The 19,102-nt window shown below is 46.3% G+C and overlaps 1 long non-coding RNA gene across 1 annotated transcript; it reads right to left on the bottom strand.

The window, feature by feature from the left end:
* Nucleotides 1-14,448: 14,448 nt before the first annotated feature.
* On the bottom strand, nt 14,449-18,027 carry LOC139793991 (uncharacterized). Its single transcript, XR_011724905.1, has 3 exons — nt 17,932-18,027; nt 17,420-17,607; nt 14,449-16,867 (listed from the first exon to the last, which is right to left on the bottom strand). It is a non-coding gene; the product is annotated as an uncharacterized lncRNA (long non-coding RNA).
* Between the last annotated feature and the right edge of the window lie 1,075 nt (nt 18,028-19,102).

Below are 19,102 nucleotides of genomic sequence, written 5' to 3'. Positions count from 1 at the left end.
TAGTTCGAGTCTTATAGTGATGTTTTTGTGCTGTTTATAGTTCGTTGGGAATGCTGCAGCTGTACAAGCCCTTCTCTTGAGGTGTTTATAACTTGGTTATAAGCAGTTGTTTCTGAGCAAAAAAAGGGTGACGGGGTCGTCCCTTCCTGGGGACAGGCTAATAAACACTTCCAGTATCAGAAGAGGAGGAGGAAAACCTGTTCAGCTATAATTTGAAGATTTTTGGGTGCTTTTTAGTCAACTGTTCTAAATGTGATGATGTTCAGACTGCAATTTAATGCAGAGAGTAGGTCTTCTTTGGAAGATTTTTTTTTTTTTTTTTTTTTTTTAAGGAAATGGTCATTATTATTATTTGAAGATCAGAACTGCACATGCACAGTAATTTTTTATGAAGTGTTTAATGAGCACACCCACTACATTGTGTTCCATATTACAAGTCAATGTAATACTAGGTAAGATTTGCATGATAAACAAATTCATTGAGTCAATATTACGCTTTAAAGCTTATACCTATAGTCAAGATTGGTGTCTTATGTAAACACATTTAGCCAATTTGAAGAAACGCACATTATATATACCTATATATATACCTATATATATAAAAAAACCAACAAGAACTGTAAAGGATTCTTTGGAACCACTATGATCTGTGTAAATGTGTATTTAGGCACTTTATTAAAAAAAAATGGATTTTGAGCTGATAGATGGTAACCAGTTCTTCAAAGTTGCTTGGCATAATACCTCACGTGGGATGAAGCTCATGTTTTGTTTTTTTTTATTTAAGTGATAACCCCACTCTTAAAAAAGAAGCAAAACCGAAACCCCAAAACCTCCCTAAAAAAGGCCTCTTTTTGTGTGTTATTAGGTGGCCCAGCTCTGAGCCTGCACAAAGCACCCCCTTGTTTTAGGGCTGAGGGATGTTGGGTGGAGAGGCCCATAAGGAAATCCACCTTTCCTCCTCCCAGCTCTGGGAAGTCCTGGAGAGGATGGAAACTCCCTGGCAGGTGATGCCAGGAACGGTGTCCCTGGGATACTTTAGCTGGAAAAGAAATGGCTCTTGGTGGCTCTGCTCACTCAGCTACATTCACCCCACACAGCCTGGCCAAGTCTGATCTGCATGCTGTAGGCATTGAGAACTGCAAAAGGAAATAAAACAAACCAAAAAAAAAAAAAAAAAAAAAAAAAAAAAAAAAAAAAAAAAAAAAAAAGTTAAAATCTGAGGGTGTTCATAGCTTATTTTTCTCATTTTTCTCGCAATCAGTGTTGCTTTTTTTCCCCCCTTTTGTTGCTTTTTGCTGAGTTGCAGTAATGCTTTGGTGGATTCTCCCTTCATGCCACTTGACAACTTCCTGGGCTACAAATTTTTAAATTATTTTGAAGTGCTTTAGCTGCAACGTTGCTACTGTTAGTATTCCTTTTTAACTTTTTAAAAGGTGACACTGTAATTCGTGTAGTATTAAAAGTGTTTCAATGAAGAACGTGTGATTATTTTTTTTTTCCCTAACCCTCTGCCATCAGGTTTTTTTCCAAAAATACTTTTTCCTGGCAGATCACCTGCACAGTGATGCAGTTGGTAGCTGCTGAACTAACACTGCCATTTTAATTTTTTCTTTTTTTTTTTCTGTCACGAAGTACGAGGGAACTCAGAGCTTTAATTACTTATTGCACTTTTTCCTATATAAAGAAGAAAACACCAAAAACCTTGCAGTTGAGTGCAATATTAATTTTTTTTAATTTTTTTTTTTTTTTTTAATTTTTTTAAAAATACTCTTTCTGACATTTATTTGTAAATGAGCAGCAGTGCAGGGCAAGAGGAGTGTGTGGAGCTGGAGGGTGCTGCCCTGCACCCAGGTGCCAGGGGGATGGGATGGGAATGGCTCCGGACAAGGGAAGCTTTGTGGTGGCCTCAGGAAACCTGGGATGTTTGGGAGCTCTCTTTTTAGATGTGCTGTAAACCAGGCCATGGCAACCGTGTGTTTTTATGAACTAGCACTTAGGCAAAGAGTATAAATACATTTGAGAGTGCTCTCTAGTGGCTTGTTATGTCAACAGAGCCCCTGGATCTTTCCCTTCTGTGCCCGGGCCAAGCCCTGCCCCTCTGTCCTGCTGGCAGGGATGGCAGGGGATGGGGACACTGGGGACACCCAGCCACCCCTTTGCCCTCTCAGGGTGATGTTTCACCAACCTGCAGCATGGCACCTGCTGGTTGCACCCATTCCCTGTGTCTGTGCAGGAATTAATGGCACTGGGAGTAGCCAAGCTTGTCATAAATGGAGAATTTTTTAGCCCTGACTCCTCCATCCAGCACATGCTTCACCACAACAGGGCTACGTCTGGGAGGCAACCCAATAGTTAGGCTGGAAAGGGCTCAGCCCTCAGCATTTCACATTTCTTCTTCGTGGAGCGTGTGTGTTTAGGTAGTAGCTCCAGTTTGCAGCTTTTGGAAAATAATTTAAAAAAACCCCAAAAAAACCAACACCCAACAAAACACCTTTCCCCAAGTAGGCTCCTGTTCATTCATACAGCACAGTCCAGCCCAGTATAAACTACACTCAAGTCTGTGCTCCCAGAAAAAAACAAAACAAAAAAAAAACCCAAATAATTAAAAAAAAAACAACTTTTTTTTTTTTTTTTTTTTTTTTTTTTTTTTCGCCCTACTAGAACAACGTGTGGGCCTGGATCCACTTTCTGTGTGTGTCAGCAGGCAGCCCTCCTCAGCCCTTGCCAAGCAGGGCCATGGGTCAGCCCAGCCACCCTCCCTGGATGCCATGCAGGCCAGCAGGACTCCTGAGTCACCCTCCTGCCCTTGCCCTTTGTTCCCAGGAGCAGGGACGCCTTTTCCTCTCTCCCAGTCCAAAGTCAGGGTGTGCTGGAAGAGCTGAATGGAGTTCCTGGTTCCTTTCCTTGGCCACCCAAGGCTCCAGAAGTAACCCTTTCACTGCCTGCAGGCAGCCTCTGGTCTTTGCTGAGTTCAAATTTAAATTGTTGAGCTTCCTGAAAGTCTTGACCTTCCTGAAGTTCTCCTGGGAAAGAAACATTCCTGTCTCCCATAGAAATCTTCCTTGGTGTCCACAACTTGCTTGGTTGGCAGACGTGCATTGAAGATGGAGGGATGGCTCCAACCTTATTTTTAATACACACTTCACCTAACTTTGCTTTTCTTTCTGCTACTCAAGAGCCAGCTTTGTAGAGATTGGTACAGCAGAGATTGGCACTGTTGCATCAGGTGGAAACTTCCTATAAAATAAAACTCCTGGAGAAACCAGGAAAAGTTCATGGAGATTATAGGAGCTGCTTCTTCCTCCCATCACTGTTGATTCAGCAAACACCACAAGAAGCATCTCTGCTCATCAGCCCTCACCTCCACACAGTGCTGGGGACCACCCTGCCCTGCTCAGCTCAGCTCCCACCTTGGGGTCCTCTTCTCCTGCCCTTGACCTGCTGCTGCTTGTCCCAATGGTCCCCAGGGTGCCCCCATCCCACCCCAGGGTACCCTCCCTGGGGGTTGTGGCTTTTCTGGGCAAGCCTAAGGAGCTTCCATTTTTCCAGGGAGACCTTAACTGCTGCCTCTGGAAAGGAGAGCATTCACCCTTTGCTGCAAAAAAGATAAATATGGTTTTGGTTTTTCTTTTCTTTACCATTTTCCACTACAAAACACTTATTTTCCCCCACCCACCGCCAGATATGCCTCATGCTTTTTTTTTTTTTTTTTTTTTTTTTTTTTTGGCAACCATTTGAAAACAGGCAGAAGATGAGTAAACAGAAATGAAAAGAGTTTTTGGTTCCCCAGGCCACTTCCTCACAGCAGGAGACAACAACTGCTCCTGTTGCTGTAGGGCCAGGGGGGGTGGCTGGAGATGGGGGCTTCACCCTTCCACCTGCTCAGCTGGGGGCACAAGAAAGCAAGCTGGATTTTAGCCTTTTTCCTCCTGTGATTTTGTGGGTTTTTTCCCTTCTTCTTTTTGCATCTTTATGAGCTGGGCCCCAATTTTTTTTTTTTTCTTCAAATAAATCCCTTGACTTTTTTTGCCACCTGAATTCCAGATTTTCTCCAGCTTTTCCTATGAGTGACATATTCTCCAGCTTTCCAGTAGTAAGAGGACTTACAGGTATTAGTCAACAACTACATAACAGAATGGGGCACTGAATTTTGTCCAGACTATTTACACAACTCTTTTTTGGTGCTTGTAAGCACTAGAAGTAAATAATTTTCTCTTTTAAGATGCATCACCCCTCAGGTGACAGTTAGAAAGCCTCAAAATTAGGGTGCTGGATGAATGATCTCAATGGGAGCAGGGGAAGGTGATGCTGAACATCACCTTTCTTTCATTTCCCAAAAATCAGGAATTATACCACCTCCTGCACACTGACTCATGCCTTTGCAAGTCCTGCTTCATCCATTGCAATGAAGCTAAACCAGCACAAACACTTTTTTCCATCATGCTTTCAGACCTATTTGGACTGTAATAATTAAAAAAACCCCACAAGCAACACTGAATTCCCTGTGATTTTGTGGTGGTGATTGAATAGGGCTCAATGCATTTTCCCTGTGAGAGCACAGTTTGGGCAACAGCTCTGCCATGGTTTAATACTGGGCCATCAATTAAATGAATGACAGATGCTCAGAAATTACAGAAGGCCTTTTTTTCCTTGCAGGACAAGCACTGGGTATCAGCTTCCCTGCACTAGGGGATGGATGGGCCCTGCTGGGGCTTTAACTTGTAATTCTAGGGCCTATAATTAGTTAGAAATTTCTGCTTAGACATCTAAGCTGTGCCTTCTGGCTTTCCTTGAGGAAGCAAGTTATGATAGAGAGCATGAAGCCATAATTCTTCGCTGTGCTTTTTTAATGGCTATTTTGATTATTGCTTTTGGACTTTAGGAGCCCTTCCATTTGTGCAAGCCCTCTGCTTTTCTCTGTAGAGACAAATAACCTGTGCCCATAACTACACCATCTACTTTATACCCCTTATGAATATCTTTATAATCCAGATAGTTACTTCACCTCACCAGTTTTGCTTCTTAAGGTTACCTCTTTGACCATGTTAAACTTAATTTGTGAAGGTGGGGGTCTGACTTCTTCTCCTCAACTCTTTTCCCACAATTCAGTTTTTTCCTGAAATCCACCTCTTAACAGCAAGGCTTGCCAGGTAGTGAGACTTTCTGGGAATAGGAGTTCGTGCTGGGTCATTTGGCCTCCAGCCACCCCCTGGGGAGGATTCACAGCAAGGGCTTTGCAGGTTTTATGTGGTCCTGGCACTGGTGGAAGGTGTGGAACAGCCCAGCCCAGCCACGCTGCCTCCCGGTTATCTTCCAAGCAGGAACATTTTGAACTGCAGCAGCAGCAGCAGCATGTGTTTCTTCATCCTGTGTCACAAAAGCTTCCTGACATTTAGTGTTTGGGGTGGATCCCTTCCTTTTCTGTGGAGAGTGCCAATTCCAGTGCTGCTTTTGATGGATAACAGTCCACGGAGCGCTGGAGCGACACCAAGAAATCTGCTTTGTGTAGACAAAGTTCTGGGCTCCTCCTTTAGCTTGGCTGCAGAGGGACAGGGTTACCTGTCTGGATGGCTTTCTCTTCCTTTCCTGAGACTAATTTCATTATGGGGTTTCAGATCCAGCAGCTCCAAAAGCTGAAGCAGTGCTTGATCTGTAGGAAGAGGTACTCGTGCTGCTGCAGCATGGGCTTCTTTGGGATGAGGAAAACAAAAGGCAAAGAGTGGTATGAGGGGCATTTGAGGTTGTTGCAGGTGGAGCCAATCTGAGCCCCTGAGTGTTTTCCAGCTTGCCTTGAGTTCTTCTCCTAAGCAAAACCCTGAAAGATCTGTTCCTCTTCCATGTTGTTCCTTTTCAAGCAGGTGACAGTACTGAAGCATCCTTTCTGTTTACTATTTACAGCCAAAACTCAGGATTGCTTCTGAGAAGAAGCTTGCACCTGACCAGAGTGAAAAACCAGCCTGATTTCAAAGCAGAGGGAAAAGACTTCAGTGAGACCAATTGCTTCAAAACAAAACAAAAAAAAGGCTGAATTATGTGTCACCCATCCCTGTTTCTGCCTCTTGAGTAGGGGAGCTAGAAGCAAACTGGTCTGGTTTGCTCATCACTCCCTTGAGCTAAGGCCCAATGATGGGCAGGTGACAGCACCCTGAATGTAATCCCTCTTGCTGAGATGGGACATGGCCCACTCCTTCAGGTGTCCCTCCTGCCACCAGGTCTCTCTCATTAACAAAACTCTGGGTTTTGTCACTGTACCCCCAAGGGTACCTGTCAGGCTCCACATTGCCAGGAGCTGTTGTGCAGAGTCAGACCAGGGTGGTTTAGGCAAATAGTAACCAATACTTGGGAAACTGAGTTATTGTCATTTGTGTTTCATTTGCTTCTAAGCTGTAAGTTGACTAAGCAAAATTTTTGACTAAGTAAGGCAAAATCAGGTGAACTTACTCACCAGGCAAAAATCAAATCTTGTCTTCTAGAGACTGAGCTGCTGACCCTTAATTTGAAAAAAACCAAAACAGCAAAATCAACCTTTTTCCTTTGCAATCCATTTTCCTAATCACAAAATGTCAGGGGTTGGAAGGGACCTCTGAAGATCACTGAGTCCCACCCCCTCCCCTGCCAGAGCAGGACCAAAACTAAGGCAGGTCACTCAGAAATGCATCCAGATGGGTCTTGAAAGTTTCCAGAGAAGGAGACTCCACAACCTCTCTGGGGATCCTGTTTCAAGGCTCTGCAACCCTTACAGTAAAGAAATTTTCCTCATGTTGAGGAAAATCCTCAATAGATCCCATCCTGCCAGCAATTCTGTCATTGACTTTACCAGTGGGAGTGTCTCTGTAGTTAAGGTTACACAGGAAGAATCAGCTCCTAAATGTAAATGCTGAGTTACAACACACACAATTTTGTTCTAATTGCTTACATGTAATCACTTATTATAAATCTGTTTTTTTGGTTAAATGCATTGCTAGCATTACCTTATTACTTATTCATAATTAAACCAGAGCAGATTTCTATTCTCTTATCATTCCCATGTACCGGAAATAATTCAGAAGAAATGTTGGTTCTTTCAGGGTATTTTGTATGTGCAAAGGAGAAATCTGGGCCTGAGAGGACAAAAGTTGCTCTCCCCTCAATTTTTTCACTGTCATGTTTTTAGAAAAAATGGGAAGGAGCAGGGAGGGACAGTGAGTGAAATAAAATTCTGGCTCCTGTCGTCAGCATCGCAGGGCTCCTGGCTCCATGCAGGGCATTTCCTGGCTGCTTTTCAGAATAAGCAGAAGGAAGTGCAGAGCTGTAGGGGTGAAGGGCTTGAAGCTGTTACTGATCCACTGGTCTGCCTTTTCCCCACAGTTTTTCCTTCCCTTGAAGTAAAAAGAAGGGAATTTTTTGTTGTCACTGCAGGCTTGACCAGCTTTGTGACAAATGAACAAGAAAAGCTGTTGGAAAGCTTGCATTTAAACTAACTTTAGACATGTATTTCAGGTTAATTTATCCAGGAATTACAATCCTTAGTCATGAATGGCAAGAGAAAAACATTGTGTTTGCAAGCAGAATCTCACATGTAAGAGCTTGCTGATGGGTACCAGCATCTCCTTGTTTTATAATAAATAGGTAGGGCTGGGAGGGATTCTTGCAGTTATTTATTATTGTTGCTGTCTCCTTAGCAGTGTCCTAATGGGGAAGAGATTTGTGAGCCCTGGGGTACAAATGGGATTGGGATGGTGGGGGGTGGCTGGATCTCCACCTTCCCCCCTCCCTCCCTGGAAGTTAATGGAGGAAAAGAACGTGGAGTTGGTGTCCACAGAGAAAAGAGCACTTCTTGTGGAGTGATGAGAGCCCCTCGTGCAACCTGTGTTGTATGACATGGTTACAGTGCCTCTGCAGTGGTTTGGCCACAGAATATGTGCAGTTGGATGCAGAGAGAACCACAGGTCCTCAGGTGTTGCCGATAATGAACTGGGAGCTTAAGCCCAGGTGTGCCCAATAATTAGGGCCTGCCCCAGCCAGAAATGGGCGGGGCTGAAGGGCAAGATAAAAGGCATCTCCCAGAAGCAGAGTGAGAAGAAAAAAGAACAACAGAGGAGATGAAGACACCTGAGGTTCTCTCTACAGTTGGATGCTGCCTATCTGGAGTGCAGCTGTCTGACTTTCCTTTGGCTATAGACACCTGACAGGGTGTAGGTTTCTTACAGATAAATCTCTAATAGAGATACCCTTGGTTGCTCCTGGTTACTCCCAACAGAGGGAGGTTTGTTGGATGTGATCATAGAATCATAGAATCCTAGAACTGGCTGGGTTGGAAGGGACCTCAGAGATCATCAAGTCCAACCCTTGATCCACTCCCGCTGCAGTTCCCAGCCCATGGCACTGAGTGCCACATCCAGGCTCTTTTGAAATATCTCCAGGGATGGAGAATCCACCCCTTCCCTGGGCAGCCCATTCCAATGTCTGATCACCCTCTCCCTAAAGAAATTCTTTCTAATGTCCAACCTAAACCTCCCCTGGCACAACTTGAGACCGATCCTTTGAAGAAGGCTGTTGAATGCTGGAAAAAACTTCTCATGTCCCCTTCCTGATTCTTCCAGGCTTCACTCCCCATCCCTGGAGCAGAGCTGAACCAGTTGGTCCTTCTCCAGCTCCCGTGTGATGAGCAGCAGCTTGTCAGCCCCCAAACTGCCCTTTGTTCCCCCATGGTCGTGTTTCAGTCACCGTAGGGTTAGGGCAGCACAGCAGAGATGAGGAATTGGCCTCAGAGAGTTTGGAAGAGCTCCACTCCAGCAGCAGAGGAGGAAGCAGGGGGCCTCTTGGTTGGGTTTCTCCGTCTGGCAGACGGCACCAAAACGGAGTTGTTCTTGTTCTGGAGAGTTCCCCAGTCGTGTCAGAGAGTGGCACAGGGGAAAGAGCTGCAACATGATGCCTCTCAAAACAAGTGCAGCCCGGGAGAGTAAAGCTCAGAGCAGCAGCTGGAGCCATTAACTTTCTCATATCTTTTTTTTTTTTTCGTGACGTTGGAGTCTCTGAGCTTTGTGTTACACCAGACGCCTGTGGCTGTTTCCTGAAGGGATGAGATTCTGCTGAGATGTAAAAACAAAAATTTTTTTTAAAAAAAGGAAAAGTAATGTGTTTGGAAATCTGTGGTTTGGACATGGGGATTCTTGTGTGGAGGTGATGGGCCCAGGGGACACGCTGTGTAACCCAGCAGCCCCACGGGCACGGCGACTGGGAGCTCCTGCCCTCTCACTGCCCTCATTCAGCTCCAGCTTACCCAGAATTCTGCTTCTGACTTTCCAGTACAGAATCATGAAATGGTGTGGGTTGGAAGGCACCTTAAAAATCATCTAGTTTCTTTTCTAGTTTCCTTCCACTAGACCTGCTTGCTCCAAGCCCCATCCAGCCTGACCTGAGACACTGCCAGGGAGCTTCCAGGGCAACCTGTGCCTATGTCTCACCACCCTTACAGTAAAATATTTCTTTCTAATGTCTAATTTAAATCTACCCTCTTTCAGTGTAAATCTGCTCTCCCTTGTCCTATCACTCCATGCCCTTTCAAAAAAACCCTCCCCGTCTTTCCTGTAGGCCTCTTTCAGGTACTGGAAGGCTCCTATAAGGTCTCCCTTCTATGTCCTGACACAGGTTCAGCCTTTTTTTGGCTGCTGGGTGCCTTCAAGTTGTTCAGGTCACTGCTTGCTGTGAGGAGGCTTTCCCATGGAGGTCCCTCCCTTTGCCTTACTATGGTGCCCAGCTGGAGATAAACGTGCAGTCAGGACACCAGAGCCAGCAGGGATGCTTTGCTTTCCCATCACCATGTGAGCTCCCATCTCATATTCTTTTTGCCTTTTAAAGCAGACAACAGGGGAAACTGGGCCTGAAGGAGGTCAATAGCCCAGCTGTGTCCATGCAGAGGGTGAGCAGGGAGTTGGGTGGAAGCCATCTCTCCCTCCATCCCTAGGGAGCTCTGTCTCCCCTCCAGGCCTGATGTCTGAGGCAGGAGTGAGCAAAAGGAGAAGAAATTGCCCTGACTTAGCAAGAGGTCATGCAGAAAGATCCATGCTGGCAGATGAGGCTGTGTGCTAAAGATAACTCTTTGACAAACTATATTTACTCTCCCTTTCTGGGAGGGCTTAGAGGGGATTTGGAGCATTGTGCTAATATAAGCCACCCAGTGCCTGTGGTGGAGGAAGGGACTACTCTGGGCTTCTTTGAGCTTGTGTTTTACAAGCCATGACAAGGGACACCACTGAAAATAACCTTGTCTCCTAATTGTGTTCTTGGGGATGCTGATCATTGGGCTTGCTCTTCCCACCAGTAGCAACTGGGCAGCAAGGTTGTGTGGTCAGATGCAGCTGCTTCTCTCACCACCATCACCACCATTTCTCTTGTTGTCACTGCCCATCTTCCATCCTAACCTGCAGGTGGGGTTGGGGGGTTCCCAGAGCCACCATAAAACCCTTTATCTGTTTTCTGGGTGTTGTGGGAAAGCCCTATGATGGGAGCTGGCTTTCTGCCTCCCAGGGTTCCTCACCTAAACAAAGACCATGGGAGCAGAGCCGGGCAAAAGGGGGAATGAGAGGATGGCTCCTCCTCAGCAGCAGTGATTTTTCAGCTGATCCTCAGCAAGCTTTCTGCCTTGCAGGAAAAGAGGCACTTGAGATTTTGAGTATGCAGTAACCATGACAAATACAAAGTACAAAAACAGCTCTAGGCAGCTCGGAAGAACAATACCGAACAAACAAATTAGCCATCTGTACCATCTCTAGCTCCTCAAAGTAAACATCAACACAGCCCCACACTGAAAGGGGCTGAGCTCCTAATAAATCAATCAGCTCCACCAGCCCTCGGAAGGCAGCAAGAGGTGAGGAGCAGGGATCACGGGAGCAGACTTCTCCCTGCCACCCTTCAGGTTGGCTCTCTGGGCTCCCAAAAAGCTGTCCTGGTGGCTGGGTAGTGAGGCTCAGCTCAGCAGGGTGCTCCTCCCCAGGAGTGACACCATGGAAAATCTCGACCCGGGATGGGGATGTTCCGAGTTCAGAGACTTCCTTTCCCAAGCCCCCGCCAGTGCAGGTCTTGTGATTCTTCCTCTCTCTTCTCCTTTGGGTGCAGCAGGGTGTTGGGAAGGTTATAAATACAGGCAACTGTTTGGTCTAATCTATCTCTGTCCGTGGGGATCAGTAGTGCACCAGGCTCCTCTTTCCTCACTCCCAATTTATCCCTGATTGACTTGCCCATCCCACAGCCACCATTCATAACTCTCAGCTTGTTCCTTACCAATGTCTCCTTATATGCCAAACACCTGTGGAGAGCCACCTTAAAAAAAAATTATCCTCTTGAGAAGGAGAAGCACCAGAGTAGCAGGGCAGCCTTTTTGGGAGCTTTGTTTCCTTCTGTTCAACATGACATGGGTGTCACACTCCAGAGAAGAGCAAGAGCAAATGGCCAGATTTGTTGACAAACTGTTTTCATGTTGGAGGAGCCTGAACCCTTGTACAGAGGGTGAAGACCAAGATATTAGCTCTGAAAAGAACTTCTGCTGTGTCCCTGAGGAAGGGACCCAGACCCTTAGCACTGAAAACTGGGGCTGTGCTCCCCATATTCACCTCAGGGGTTGGTGCCACAGTGCTGCATCCCCCCAGCTGGGAAAAAGAGAGCAATGGGTCATGTCTCCACATCTCCATATCTCAGGGGATTGCTTACTGGCTTCCATTTTTTTTTATCCCCTGGGCATAAAGGAGCACAAGGGCTGAGTGTGAACTGCTCTTCTCCCCTTGGGGGATACCCAGCCCAGAGGTTCTGCAGGGCAGGTTTGTGGGGTTGTGTTGCCATCTCATTGCTGGTGAAGGCTGCAGGGAGGCAGGAGTTTGCTGTGACAGTCAAGAGCTGCACTCAGCTGTGCCTCTCTGCATCCCTTTGGGGAGGGAGCAAGTGGGTGCAACTTGAGTTGGGGGCAAGGATTAGGAGAGCAATGCAGACTGGAGGGGAAAACAAACACACCCATGAAAGGGTGGCATGCTAAGCCTGAAATCTGTCCCTGTCAGAGAAAGAGCAACAGCAGCATCTGTCTGACAGCACATACCCATGGAGCAGGAGCTCTTTGTTGGTGCATGACCTTCAAGTCAGTGCCAGGAATAGATTTTGGCTCCAATTTCAACCCTAAGTAAAGCACCTTCTCCTGTCATGATTTGGAAGCTGAGGCATTTCAGTTTCCAGAAACAAACGGAGCTTGCAGGAGGCAGCCTGAAGGCCCTGGCTGCTGCAGAACCCTGCATGGCAGTGGGCAAAAGGTCTTGATGGGCTTCACCCCCTTGCCAAAGAACAGTGGCTCCTCTACAGTCCATCCCTAGCTGATGATGTGGCTGCATCTTTTCTCTTAGCCTGAATCAATTTTTTTTTTTTCCCAGTTCATTAGGACTACTTTTAAGTGTAGTTCAGTTGTTGTCCCAGGGCCTTGCTGCTGGTTTCTATACCAGAGCTCTGTTTCTTTCTGTAGATCCTGAAGCCCTGGGCTGCAAAGAAAAGCTTCTCCAGTGGTCTTTATGGGTGGAGGCAGAGTCTGTGCATCTGTGTTTGGGAGAGGGAAGAGGTGAAAACAGCACGTGCAGGCCTGTGCATCCTCTGCCTGTTGTTCTCATGGCCCAAAACTTCCTGAACCATCCTCAGAAAGCAAATATTTTGCTAACCATCACCCGAAACAAGAGGTTTCAGTTCAGTGGAAAGCCATGTGTCTGATAGACCTCTGGAGCCTGGGGAAATAGAATGAAAATCAGGGCTGAGCTCTTGAGAGCAAGTGCTGGCAATGCAGGGGGAGGCAGCAGCTTTCATCTCTGGAACTTAAATCTCTGTCCCATCAGGAACATTTTCCCTGCTTGTCTGAAATGTCACTTCAGCAACCACAGAAGAGAATCCAAGCCTTTTTTTTCTGGCCACATCCACTCGCTCTGCCCAGGAAACTCTGAATCACCAGGGATGCTGCCCACCACAGAGGGTGGCAATGTTTCAGAAACAGAGGAGCAGGCTTGGAGTGGAGCATATTTAAAAGGAATGTTTAACTTGGTAAAGTCCAGCCCCATGAATTGGCTTCACACAAGCGAGGAGCAAACCAGTGCCTTAAGGACCCATCCCTGCAGCCCTTTGCCTTGGCTAAGCAGGACAAGGTGGCCAGAAAGCCATCAGGACAGACAGGGTAGGTTTCATCTTCACTTTGCACACCTTTGAAGGAGAAGAAGGTGTGTGGAACAAGTCCACCATGGCTCACAAAAGCCCAGTGAAGCTGGGAACTGGGTGCTTCTTCCAACCTGCCAAGAGGAAGGTGGGCTTAGATGTACCCTGACACTTTGATGGAGTTGGGACCTGTCATTTTCCAGCAGTGGGATTGGGGATGGGGATGGGTGCTGTCATCTGCAGCCCTCTGTTTCCTGCTGTTTACAGGATGTTTAGCAAAAATCTTGGGATCCAGTTTCCCATCCTGCAAAGAAGATGCTCTGGGCACTCAGCCTCCAGGCAGTAGGACACACAGGGAGGTTTCCAGTTTGTAAAGATGCTGTCCAAGTTGAGAGAGCATCCAGGGCAGCATAGGGAAAGCAAGTCCTTGGTAGGTACCTGGTTTAGGGCTAACATCCTACAAACGGAGTAATGATGGTGGTGGTTTTGATCCATCAAAAAAAAAAAAAAATAATTTGGGATTGCAGAGAGCAGGGGGAGTGATCAAGTGGGGAGTGATTGATAGTGGGATGGCAGAGAGCAGGGGGAGTGCTCAAGAGGGGGTTTTGGGGACCTTTTTTTTTTTTAATAGAAGGCACAGCACTTCTCTGTAGCACTGAAAAAAAAAAACCCAAACCCAAACCAAACCAACAAACAAAAAATCCCAAACCAAGAAAAAAACAACAAACAAACAAAAACAACCAACAAAAAAACCCCAACCAAACCTGAAGCACTTGAAGTTGCCTGGGGTTCTGGAGCAGCACTCCAGGGCACCTTCAGAGCCTGAAACCCAGAGCAGGAGGATGCTGTCCCACTGTGGTGGCCACAAGGACCTTTTCTGCATGGGTTAATAGTCAAATATACAGGGTTGGGTTTCTTACCATGTCCAGCAGGTATTTAAGGTGCCTTCCAGACCTATGAGATGATTTCTGGTACTTAGCTCTCTCTCATGTGGCATGGCAAGGGAAACTCCATTTTACAGATTATTACAAAGCTCCTGAAAATTAAACTATTTTTCATATATAATGAACTGTGCGTGTTCTGCACAGCACTAAAAATATAAAAAGTAGCACTAAGAATTAATGTGGGCCATAAATACTGAGTCTTATTCATAATGTTTTCGCAGAGCCATTATAGCTAAAATATTAATGGGGTTTTTATTTTAAACATTTAATATTAATCAAACGGTTATGAAAGTACATAGCAAACAACTGTGACATACTCATGACCTCAACAATAAAAAAATGAAATGGGTGATGAATTTCTGTGAAAATTTAATTTGCAAAAGAAAGAACATTGCATATAATAAGGCATAATTATATCATCAAATATTTACTCTAATTTGCTGGAATTAGTTTTATTTTTATTTTGCATAATAAAGCAGCGGGTACACAAAGCTGCAGGTTAGGCCCCATCCAGACTCTTTTTGTGCCCCCAGGTTGTGCAGTCCACACCCTTGTGCCTCAGGTTTTGCTGCTTGGTTTTATTGTTTCCCTCTGAAGGTTCCAATTCTGCATTTAAAAAAATTCAGCCATCTCCCCCTTTTCCTGACTCAGTACACACCAGGTCAACTATTTCAATCCACATCTCCAGGGAGAATAAATAAAGTGGCCCAAGGCCCTTTGAAGACCCAGGTGAGTGGGTGAAAAGATGTTTCACAGGGACCAAAACCAAGCTGATGTCTCCCTCCATCCAACAGCCAGACTGAGCCTGGCAGTAAAGATGCATTTGGTTGGCACTATTTAATGACCATATTTCCACATTCCATATTTTATTCCTAGCCACGTGCTGAGGTTTATTGTCTTCCTAAGGGTCAGCCAGACATAAGGATTGTGACCTTTCCTGTTCCTCCACCTGCTAAGGTGTAGGATCCTGATAGGATCTTCCTGCAGGAAAGTGCTTGGATACATGTCTCAAACATCTGGGAAGGGTTAGTGGGGAAAGATTGGCTCAGGGCTGGGCTGTCCTCATATTGAATTGAAGCCCTGGCTTCCAGGATAGTTGTTTTTCTCTCAGCTTTTGCAAGTCATGGTTGCTGCCCCCCAGTTTTGTGTTGCACTTCAGGCAGCCTTTGCTCAGCTCAGCCAGTGCTGAGAGACTCAGTGGAGTCTTGGTGGGGTTTTTTTGGTTTTTTTTTTTTAGGTTAATTTGGAAAACTTCCCTGATTATACATCTGCCAGCATAATTTACACCTCTGAGGATTGGCTTGATTAGAGAATCAGTGAGAATGATTAATTTTATTCATTGAAGGCAGGGCTATGAGTGTGCTGCAACCTGCGACTGAACTGATATTTCCTTTAATTGTTCAGCTGGGTCCCTGGCGAGCCTGAGATGAAGCTGTACAAACTCACTCACTCAGTAAACCTTCCTGGTAGCCCAAATTTCAGCAGTCCTGCCCAGCCAAACCAAGCCCAGCTTGCTTTCTGGCTACAGGCTTGCCAGGTTCAACACCCCCAAGCATGGACACAGAGATAGAAAGCAGGTTTTTCACTTTGCTGCTGTCAGAGGTGAGGTTCTAATGCCATAGAACAGCAGCAACAAGCTCCAGAGGCCGGGAAAATGGGATTTACCCCCTTTTTCTGGGGGGCTGATGTCACCAGTGGTCAACCTATGTCCCTCCTGCCTGTCATGGGAAAGGGTGGTCACTTCCCAGGTTATGGGAGGTGTTGGAGGGAAGGGGGAGCATCAAGCGAGCAAGCAGGCAGCACTGGATGTCTCTGCTGTTATTTGTATCATTAATGAGGAGGGTAATGGAATAGAAAGCACACTTGAAAATCTGTGGGTAGCTTCAGGTGGGGAAGCACACTCTGCAAGCACTTTGGAGGGCTAGAAATCAAAGTAGCCTGGACAAATGGGTGAAATGGTCTGAGCTCAATAAGATGTCATCCAGTACAGGGGAGCAGGAGGAGTGGAGGGGATCCTGATGCTGTAAGGAAGGACCAGGCTGGCAGCAACACAGCAGGGGAGGGCCAGGCAAGAGGCAAGTGGTCCAGGATGGGGAAGGGGCCAAGCAGGAGGTCACACCAGATGTAGGGCTGTGGAAATCACCATTGGTTTCTCCTCAGAGCTGAGCCAGGTGTAGGATGGCATCCTGGTGCAGGATGGAGATGCAGGCAAGCATGAAAGGAAACAGGGCATGTGGGTAGCATGGAAGATGTGGTTTAAAAGGAAAGGTTGAAAAAACTGGTTTGTCCAGACTGGAAGAGTGGAGGACAAGGACAGCAATGTGTCAAATATGTAAGGACTGCAATTAGACCAACTAGTTTTCAGGTAGGCAGAAGGAAGTTGAGCTGTTTCTTGGTGAGATTGAGCTGGATTAGAGCTAATGGAATATCATGCTGTAATCAGGAGGAGAGGTGAGCCCTGACAGAGGGCTGCCCCTGTCACTGGAGGTATTTTAAAAAGGTTAAACAAGTACCAGTCGTGGATATCAGACAGGAAGAGAGGGAAAGGGAGGCAAAGAGGCGCTGGATGATCTCTGGAGGTCCCTCGAGCCATACATGTCCACAACTGCTGTGATTCCAGGTTGGGGTGGTGCCCAAAATGTGTCTGGTGAATTCCACACATGTCGAGTGTGACTCCTCGTCCCAAGTTGCATCTGTCCTAAAATGGTCCTTGATTTTTGCAGAGAGGTCATGCCTCTTTTAACATGGGATGTTTAGGGCACTGGCAGCACCTGTGTCCCCAAGAGATTCATAATGCCAGATTTTTACTATTTAAAACTATTTTCTGTAGCCATACTTCAAGGTTGCCTGAGTCCTACACTCATTCAGATCACAGTTTCTCTACTGGCATTTCTGCAATGCCTGCACTGCCAAAGCCAACATATAATAGAATTTAAATGATAAGTTGTAGGAAATATTGTTTAATCTATATCCAACACTAATATTGTAAGAGGTAGGACCCCAACCTCCTTCCTCAAAAATAAAATAAAACGACAAGTGCCAAAAAAAGAGCTGCCAGGAAGAAAACAAAAGTTATTCATTGTGCTGGGCATGAGCTTAGCTAGGAAAGGGTGGGTGAGGTTAACTGAATGAAGCTGATATGCAGAACAGGTCATGTTAGCATATCACAAAAAAAGCTGCTGTTTCAGGCATGGTCTAGTTAAGTCAGGAGATTTGAGTGCTACAGACTCAGGGATGTTGGAGCTAGAAGTCTGCATTTAGACTAAGAAAGAAAATGTCTTCATGTGTTGTTATTTATTTCAGGCTCAGCTAAATCCACTCACCTTTTCACTCACATCTTCTCACTCGTGCCCTTGGCAGGCTCAGCCATGCTGTGTTGGGTAACCCTTATCTTCTCTCCCTGAAATAGCACTCATCCAGCAGCTTGTTTCACTATTTGCTTTATATTTAACGAGTCAGACCTTCTAAGAGGAAGAAGAACTTCAACAGAGAGAAGAGTCACACATCATGTCTGCACGTTGAAAAAAAAAAAAAAAATAATAGAAAACCAGGTTTTACTACCTGTTGTCCTTACTTTAAGCACCCCCCACCCACAGCCAGGCAGTAAGTCCCTGCCTCACTTCTATTTCTGCCCATCCACCATGGTGTCTGTGCTATTTCTTGCTCTCTTTCCCCAGTTGGCTGTGATGCCCAGCAGCACCTTTTACGGCCGGGCAGGGGAGCCCAGGGCTGTGGCTGCTCAGTCCTGGCCCACCCCTGCCCCCAGATGCCCTTGGGGTGGGGAGCAGGAAAGGGAGAGGGGTGTTAAAGGAAAAGGAGGGTATATTTAGCTCACCTAGGAGGAATGCTACATACAGCAAGACATCAGCTGAGCCCAGCCCTTGTTGCCATCCCTGTGCCCACTGCCCTGGCTCTGGTTCCCCGTCCTGTGCCCTCCCGCTGGCACGGGGTTTAGTCCAAAGTGCAAAAACAAATGGCTGAGGCCCCACGTGCTTGGCTTTGCTTGGCGTGCCCTGTCACTCACCCGGGTGGTATTTTGGCAGCCTTGTCAGGGGTCAGCATGGGCTGGGAATTTCAGTCCCTGCCCATTTCCAGTGACGGCTCTGATGGCTCTGGCTGCAGGTGACATTTTACTGATGGTCATCCCAAGGCAGAGAGCAGGCTCGGTGTGTTGCAGTCACAAGAAATGTGTTACTCTGGGTTTATCCTTCTCTGACTTGGCCACTGGTGGAGTGACAAGAGTGACAACTCCAGTGTGGTGGGCTCCAGGCACCCACATCCCAGCACAAAGCAGAAAAGCCCCATCTGGGTCCCCTCTCCAGGCTGGAGGCTTTGCCCTGTGTTTGTCATCCAGGAGCCACGACTGAGGGTCAGAATTTTTTTTTTCTCCCTGAATGAATGCCATATTCAGCAGATGCCACGGGTATCTACTGGCTCTGTAACTGTAGAAGAGGGCTGGCCCTACCTAAGGAGTTGGGCACAGGCAGTGAAAAGCACACTTTGTATTTTTGGGATGAATGAGGCTTCTTTCACATGTGACACGGATGGTTGGATTTTTGGCAGTGCTGAGCACCTACAACTACTACCACATTCACTCAGAGCACATTGGCACACAGTGCTCTGGAAAATTAGGCCATGTTTCTCCAGTGCCAAAGGCTTGTTGATGTGTGGGATATCAAATGTGTAAAATTATTTGCACTCTGCTTCTTAATAACAATAAAAGGATGACTCATAATTGCTTTCTGAGAATATTAAAATCCTGGACTCCATGCTTCTTGCACTGTACAGCCAATCTGTAGAGCCCAGTGTATTAAATGCTCCCCTTTATTACAGAATAGTGATGTCTAATAACTCCAGAGCTCGTGTTTCACCGCAGGATTTATAATTCACATCCATAATAACATTTTCTCATTTAACAGCCTGGGGCAGATGCCACGAAGCCTCATACAGCACGGGTGCAAATAATGAGAGAGGATGATGTCACTGGGTAGCATTCCTCTGAAGCA

This window comes from Heliangelus exortis, chromosome 3 (assembly GCF_036169615.1).
Source record: "Heliangelus exortis chromosome 3, bHelExo1.hap1, whole genome shotgun sequence".
Lineage (NCBI taxonomy): Eukaryota > Metazoa > Chordata > Aves > Apodiformes > Trochilidae > Heliangelus > Heliangelus exortis.
The sequence above is the reverse complement of the archived record's forward strand: the minus strand, read 5'-3'. Positions and strand labels throughout refer to the sequence as shown.